The sequence below is a fragment of the Mytilus edulis genome, chromosome 1 (genome assembly GCF_963676685.1).
Source record: "Mytilus edulis chromosome 1, xbMytEdul2.2, whole genome shotgun sequence".
NCBI lineage: Eukaryota > Metazoa > Mollusca > Bivalvia > Mytilida > Mytilidae > Mytilus > Mytilus edulis.
The window spans coordinates 66,561,517-66,569,826 of NC_092344.1; positions in this window are offsets into that span (position 1 = coordinate 66,561,517).

The following is an 8,310-nucleotide window of genomic DNA, read 5'->3' on the forward strand; positions in this document are numbered from 1 at the left end:
ATATTATACAAGTATTTTACTTGTGTTTTAGAACAATAATACAGTTATCTTATAATTTGTATTTTTAAACTCTCTTTGTACAATCATATAATAAACTTGCAAAATGCATTATTTGTGCATCATTGTCCAGAAAATACAGACACAAATTGTGAAATACAAACAAACAACGACTCAATCATAAAATGATTCATTGTCCGGGCTTTTTCGTGATAACAAACAAAAAAACATTTTTAAAAAGTACACCTTTTTCACTGCATGCTATGGTAACAAACCGTAGTCTAGTAACCATGTCTAGGTCTGTTGGGAACATAGCACTCGACGGGACGGAGTGAAACCCATACGTTCAATGGTGCGAAAGATTACAATCTCATTTGCTAGTAGTCCTTTCTCTGTTCTTTTTAACATGTACGAAAAAAGGGGATGTTTAAAATAACATTTAAAAAAAAAAAGATTTATGATAACAGGTCATTTACATTTTGTTAAACATGTGTGTGTCCCACGTCAGGTACATCGTCGTGAAAGGTCGTTTATCATATCTTAATGGTTATGCCTTCCCCCTTTTTCCCCTTTATTTAGAGAATTGAGTATTAATAGCAGATCTTTGATTGTTTCTGTTAAATTTACAATTATACAAATATACAATGTGTCGACCTGTCTATTTGTCGTAGACTTAATGTCTGCATCAAGATGTTGTTTCATTTTCTGTCGTTGTGCTGATGTTCAATTAAACGTATAACCAACATCCGATTCTCCTTCTATTTCACACTTACTATTACGTGAATACTGCTGGCTGAAAATAAATGTAAACCTGACAGAACTCATGAGATATATTGTAAGAACACCTGTTTATTGTTGCAGATTACGCGTCTCCCTCTAGATTTCCGAAGTTTTGGTTATTTCTGTAGTTGGGTTGATGTCTCATTGACAATTACCTCTCATCTCCTTTTATTTACGCAAGTTAATTTTCAATGTGCACTAATTGCTGACAAAAATATCATATAAATCGGATAGACTAAGCACTGCCAGTGTTTCTTTGCATCAAGTGAGTGGATTGATTTGCTTGTTTTTGCTTAACGTCCAGTGGCAAATGTTCCATGCAAATTAAAGCCATTGTTTTAGAAATTAACCTCGAGTCTACTTAAACATTAGCTTTTATTTGTATTTGTCTGAGAGAAGGAGAGAAAAAAACCCTGAACGATATAGAATTGCAGACACGCACTTGCTTCAAATGTGTTTTCTGGAATAAAACCACTATAAAATATGCAATTTTAAGCATTGATGGCTATTTCGACTTAAGTTAGAATAAAGTGGCAGTTATTTCAAAGCCAAATTATCTGATCCCGACTTGACTGGGATGAAAAAAGCAACATATTACATAGTAGAACACACTGGTTCCTGAAAAGTGGATAGTATAAGAGAGCTGGTACTTCCGTTCTGGGCAATAAGACAAACACTGGCCCCATCATACTTTCATATATCTATTATATCTTCACGAGAAACTTCCGTCACGGGTTCTACCGTCACTCTGTGACGTTGAGCTTTCAATTGATATTAATTCATTACCCATTTTCTTTTACTTTTACATAAAGTTACAGCTACTCGTAGGAACTGCATTTTGTCTAAAATATGTACTACTTTCTTGTATGTTTTTTGTGACCGGGCCCGAAATAATCTATATACCTTCTTGGTGGTGTCAATCGAAACAAAACACAAAGGAGTTAACGAATACACAATTTTGTAAAATTAGCACAGCTCTACCTACGTAATTCTTACTAGTTTTCTGCCGACACATACAAATAAGAAAAAAACTACACGAAGAGGAAAATGACTAAACAGAAAAGAAAATAAAAAAAAAGAACTCAGTCCGTCACGGCTTTCTTGAATATTTCTTTTTTCATATCAACAATAGTCAGACTCTTTTTTGAAACTCCACCACTTGCACGTGAACAGAAGTGTATATTTTAACACTGAGATTCTTCTAAAATAATACGACAAACAAAAAACAGCGAATTTCATACCATTCCGTTCAGTTTTGTGTTGTTTGTTTGCTGTTTGATTGATGTATACACTGCATCTCCTATGATTCATATGACTGTTTTATGTGTCAACAAGATGCTGCTTATTTTCCAAACAATGAAGGTAATTTGCATTTTATAGCTGATGTCTAGCATTTGAAAAATCTATTTCAAGGTATCCCCCTTTTCTTCATAAAATAGTTTATACCAAACAATGCAAAAGCAAAAAACAGCAAAAAAAATCGTTTTCCAGACATAACTCATAACAAAACAAGCTTCGTCTTTCAGAGGTAAGCATACAATGTAATGGGTTTGAAACCCTTATATAGTACCCAAGTTTCCTCAGAGAAGGTATTGGCAAAAATCTGTCTGGTTTTATACGTATAGTATATGTTTGTGGCTTGTGGCGTTTTTCTTGTATTTTGAAGTTGTGCTCTGCATAGATTATCCCTAAAAATTTAAAACAACGACTCAATCATAAAATGAGTCTTTGTTCGGGCTTTTTCGTGATAACAAACAAAAATTTTGCAAAAATTTAAAATAGTACACCTTTTTCTTTGAATAATCTATACATTTAAGTTTGCACTCCTTGCAATGTTATCAAACCGCAGTCTAGTAACCATGTAGCACTGTTGTCAACATAGCTCTCGACGGGACGGAGTGTAACCCGTACGTTCAATGGGACCAAATATTACAATCTTAGTTGCAAGTAGTCCTTTTTTGTTCTATTTAAGATGTACGATAAAAGGGGGATGTTAAAAATACATTTCAAAAACTTAGCTTTATAATAACAGGTCATTTACATTTTGTTAAACATGTGTGTGTCCCACGTCAGGTACGTCGTCGTGAAAGGTCGTTTATCATACCTTAATGGTTATGCCCCCCTTTTCACCCTTTATTTAGAGAATTGAGTATTAATAGCAGATCTTTGATTGTTTTTGTTTTAATTTTTATATATATATATATCTATCATTGGATCGAGATAGTTCAGAGCGAGACATATCGACAATGTCGACAATGTGTCGACCTGTCTATTTGTCGTAGACTTAATGTCTGCATCAAGATGTTGTTTCATTTTCTGTCGTTGTGCTGATGTTCAATTAACGTATAACCAACATCCGATTCTCCTTCTATTTCACTGTTACTATATATTACGTGAATACTGCAGGCTGGAAATAAATATAAATCTGACAGAACTCATGTGATATATTGGTAGGACATCTGTCTATTGTTGCAGATGACACGTCTCCTTCTATACTGTTAAGTTTTATATTTAGTTAGGAAAGTTTTTATTTTATTCAGGTCCCGCGCGTGACTTTGTTTCGCGCTAGGTTGTGGCGTCACGTGACGAGGCTTTATAATAGCAAAAACTTAGTATATTTCTTTCTTTTTAGGTGGAGACGTTAGACAGACAACATGTATTTAACGAGGGAATACACACGATGTATATTTCTTTTGTCTCTGTAGGAACTAAACGTTTCGATCACAGTTCACGAGCAGTCCATGCTTTGGATTTAATTTATCCTGTGTAACTTTAAAACACGATTATTGATTATTTTCTTACAATGTACATTTCTAAATAGCAGCTTGTAACACAGATTTTATTATAATATAGGAGCAGACATTTTTTGTAGGATTTCATTGGGATTAACAGACCTAGAGAGCGATTTTTATGGCATTGCAATTTCTTTTCTCTACGGAAATATTTGGGAGGTAGTTGCACCACGTTGTTTTGTGCAGTTTTAATACATGTATGCCCTGCTGACTGCAAATTTATAGGTCGATTGGACTTGTAGTATATCAGATAACAAGCATGTGATTTATTTTATTGCTTTTTTGGTGTTTAATGCCACTTTCATCACTACTGGCTTCTTCATTGCAGACAGTTTTTTTTTTATCGGCAAAAAAAAAAAAAAAAAAAACACAAACAAATGGTAGCATCAGCAAAGTGAATATGTCATTCATATATATCTGTAGTCGTTGGGATGATGTCTTATTGAGGGAAATTCGCATCTCCTTTTCTCCGTTCAGCGTGCACATGTCGTTTGCATATTTGTGTCGCTAGGTTGCTGTCTCATTGACGTTTACCCCACAATCTGTTTGTTGCACACTATATATTTTCAAACATGCGTGAGTTAAAGATGTTATTTCATGTATAAAAAAGTGAGAAAATGCAGAAGAGAAGACCAAAGGACTTAATAGAAAGAAAAAAAACGAATGCTAGTTTTTCGGATTGCATTGTGGGATGAAGTGTCAAAAGTGTATGAAAAGCAACTCTGTCTACTTAATCAGCGTAAAAATCGTAGTTTTAAAAGTGCGACTTTTTCCATGTGTCTTATGACTTTATATTTTATGGCATCAAGCAGTTCATAATAAGTAAGCACCTGAGTGTGTGTTTAGATGTACTACAGATTTCAAGTTTTGTTTTATTTAGCAACTGTAAATCTTTAAAGAATGTATGTTTGCCAAAAAAAAAAAAAAAAAAAAAAAATATGTCTTCACTGGGAACTCCCGAGCTGAAACCTACAGACTTCAGTTTAGCAGGGACGTAACTCTATTACCATTTTGCGCATAGAATCTTTACAGACACAGTCAGTGAAGCACAGTTGTGCTTCCCAGCGACATGTCTACTTAGCTACCGAATGATGCATCCAAATAATGACTGCGCGATACATTCTCCGAAATTTCGCAATCCTTGGTCATAAACCACACCCTTTCGTAGTAAGAAAAAAAATTTCTATACATAAAGGTGTCGTCCTAAAGTTATATATACAACGAACTGACTTAGGATATAAAGTTAAAACTTTATAAAGTTTAAACTTAAAGGTCTCCACACTAAAATTGTGATGGACACAAAGACCTTTGGACACAGGCCCTCTAATACTGATACTGTACCCTTCCTACCTTTCTTTTAAATCTTCTTACATTTCTTAGTCATATACTTGTTTGCATCAAGTACAAACTGACACTAGTATTTATGTTTCTCAATAAATCAATCAATACTACAAGGCATTGATGAACACATTTTATTAGATGTAGCTGCTTCATGTCCAGCGGGAAATATATCAGTCGCATTTCAAAAAGATAGTAACTTATATGTGTTGCAAGGCATTGCTTTAGTTAATTTACAACTCCAGTTAATAGATCCTACAAAGCATTCAAGAAGAACTTTTATTCATCGATGAATCGGCTTCATGTCCAGCGACACATATATTAGTCAAAATACAAGAAGATAGTAACATGTATGTGTTGCAAAACATTGCTTTAGTCAATTTAAAATCCCTTCAACAGATTCTTGTTTACCGAACCAAATACGGTGTAGGAAAGGTCTTTAATAAACCCTGATTTATTTTATTGCTTTTTTGGTGTTTAATGCCACTTTCATCACTACTGGCTTCTTCATTGCAGACAGTTTTTTTTTTATCGGCAAAAAAAAAAAAAAACCACAAACAAATGGTAGCATCAGCAAAGTGAATATGTCATTATCTGTAGTCGTTGGGATGATGTCTTATTGAGGGAAATTCGCATCTCCTTTTCTCCGTTCAGCGTGCACATGTCGTTTGCATATTTGTGTCGCTAGGTTGCTGTCTCATTGACGTTTACCCCACAATCTGTTTGTTGCACACTATATATTTTCAAACATGCGTGAGTTAAAGATGTTATTTCATGTATAAAAAAGTGAGAAAATGCAGAAGAGAAGACCAAAGGACTTAATAGAAAGAAAAAAAACAAATGCTAGTTTTTCGGATTGCATTGTGGGATGAAGTGTCAAAAGTGTATGAAAAGCAACTCTGTCTACTTAATCAGCGTAAAAATCGTAGTTTTAAAAGTGCGACTTTTTCCATGTGTCTTATGACTTTATATTTTATGGCATCAAGCAGTTCATAATAAGTAAGCACACGAGTGTGTGTTTAGATGTACTACAGATTTCAAGTTTTGTTTTATTTAGCAACTGTAAATCTTTAAAGAATGTGTGTTTGCCAAAAAAAAAAAAAAAAAAAAAAAAATATGTCTTCACTGGGAACTCCCGAGCTGAAACCTACAGACTTCAGTTTAGCAGGGACGTAACTCTATTACCATTTTGCGCATAGAATCTTTACAGACACAGTCAGTGAAGCACAGTTGTGCTTCCCAGCGACATGTCTACTTAGCTACCGAATGATGCATCCAAATAATGACTGCGCGATACATTCTCCGAAATTTCGCAATCCTTGGTCATAAACCACACCCTTTCGTAGTAAGAAAAAAAATTTCTATACATAAAGGTGTCGTCCTAAAGTTATACAACGAACTGACTTAGGATATAAAGTTAAAACTTTATAAAGTTTAAACTTAAAGGTCTCCACACTAAAATTGTGATGGACACAAAGACCTTTGGACACAGGCCCTCTAATACTGATACTGTACCCTTCCTACCTTTCTTTTAAATCTTCTTACATTTCTTAGTCATATACTTGTTTGCATCAAGTACAAACTGACACTAGTATTTATGTTTCCCAATAAATCAATCAATACTACAAGGCATTGATGAACACATTTTATTAGATGTAGCTGCTTCATGTCCAGCGGGAAATATATCAGTCGCATTTCAAAAAGATAGTAACTTATATGTGTTGCAAGGCATTGCTTTAGTTAATTTAAAACTCCAGTTAATAGATCCTACAAAGCATTCAAGAAGAACTTTTATTCATCGATGAATCTGCTTCATGTCCAGCGACACATATATTAGTCATAATACAAGAAGATAGTAACATGTATGTGTTGCAAAACATTGCTTTAGTCAATTTAAAATCCCTTCAACGGATTCTTGTTTACCAAACCAAATACGGTGTAGGAAAGGTCTTTGATAAACCCTGATTTATTTTATTGCTTTTTTGGTGTTTAATGCCACTTGCATCACTACTGGTTTCTTCATTGCGGACAGTTTTTTTATCGGCAAAAAAATAATAGCATAAAAAACACAAACAAATGGTAGCATCAGCAAAGTGAATATGTCATTCGTATATATCTGTAGTCGTTGGGATGATGTCTTATTGAGGGAAATTCGCATCTCCTTTTCTCCGTTCAGCGTGCACATGTCGTTTGCATATTTTTGTCGCTAGGTTGCTGTCTCATTGACGTTTACCCCACAATCTGTTTGTTGCACACTATATAGTTTCAAACTTGCAGATAAAGATGTTATTTCATGTATAATAAAGTGAGAAAATGCAGAAGAGAAGACCAAAGGACTTAATAGAAAAAAAGAAATGCTATCATGCCAAACAATCCTAGCTAAAAATTGCGGTGGACATCCTACGGCACCCATTAGTAGATACAGATTTAATTTCATTCAACAAATTAAATTATGACCTTTATGTACGTATCGCTAAGAACACGACGGTGACCATATACCAAATGGTCAATACTAAAGTAAACAATGTCATAAAACCTATTCCTGTTGGAACAAATATTCTATACTATTTATCCCGTTAGGAACATATACTGTTATATGTATTCCTGTGGAAATAATATTCCAGAATATGTCTTCCTTTTAGAACTTATATTAGAAGGAACTTCTATTCCGTGACAGTTTGACGATTTTAAATAGTAACTGGCTTCTACAGCTAATAATACTGGTGATTTCAATAACACACCAAGAGACTTCATTAAAACCGGTAGGGATTGTTTCTTATGTTTTTGTATTCTTCAGAGATAGTATTAAATAACTGTGGCAACCAATAGCATATACACTGTAGCTACTTGTAGTTGAACACACTTTTTTATCCTTCGTTCCAATTTATGTGCTGTCTTTCATTTCGTTTAGCTCACCTGACCTAAAAGGCCAAGTGAGCTTTTTTCATCACTTGGCGTCCGTCGTCGTCGTCGTCGTTAATTTTTACAAAAATCTTCTCCTCTAATACTACAAGGCCAAATTTAATCAAACTTGGCCACAATCATCATTGGGGTATCTAGTTTAAAAAATGTGTCCGGTGACCCGGCCAACCAACCAAGATGGCCGCCATGGCTAAGAATAGAACATAGGGGTAAAATGTAGATTTTGGCTTAAATCTCTGAAACCGAAGCATTTAGAGCAAATCTGACATGGGGTTAAATTGTTTATCAAGTCAAGATCTATCTGCCCTGAAATTTTCAGACAAATGGGACAACCGGTTGTTGGGTTGCTGCTCCTGAATTGGCAATTTTAAGGAAATTTTGCCGTTTTCGGTTGTTATCTTTCATATTATTATAGATAGTGATAAACTGTAAACAGCAAATTATAATGTTCAGCAAAAAAAGGATCTACAAATAAGTCAAC